This window comes from Gavialis gangeticus, unplaced genomic scaffold, assembly GCF_001723915.1.
Source record: "Gavialis gangeticus isolate Ggan-Ray unplaced genomic scaffold, GavGan_comp1, whole genome shotgun sequence".
NCBI lineage: Eukaryota > Metazoa > Chordata > Crocodylia > Gavialidae > Gavialis > Gavialis gangeticus.
In genome coordinates, this window is record NW_017729013.1 from 4024592 (window position 1) to 4024920 (window position 329).

A 329-nucleotide genomic window follows, 5' to 3' on the forward strand; every position below is an offset into this window, starting at 1 on the left:
AAGTCACAGTCTCTTAATTTGTTCACCAGTATGGGGTGGGATACTATATCGAAGGCCTTCCTGAAGTCTAAGCAAACGATATCTACCCCTACTCCTGCATCCAGGTGTTTTGTAACCTGGTCATAAAAGGAGACTAGATTAGTCAGACATGATCTACCTGCTACGAACCTGTTCTGGTTTCCCCTCAGCATAATTTTTTCTGCTGGGCTCTCATATATATGAGCCTTAATAATCTTTTCCAAGACTTTGCCAAGGATGGAGGTGAGACTGACTGGCCTATAGTTACTTGGTTCCTCCTTCCTCCCCTTCTTGAAAATAGGGACCACATT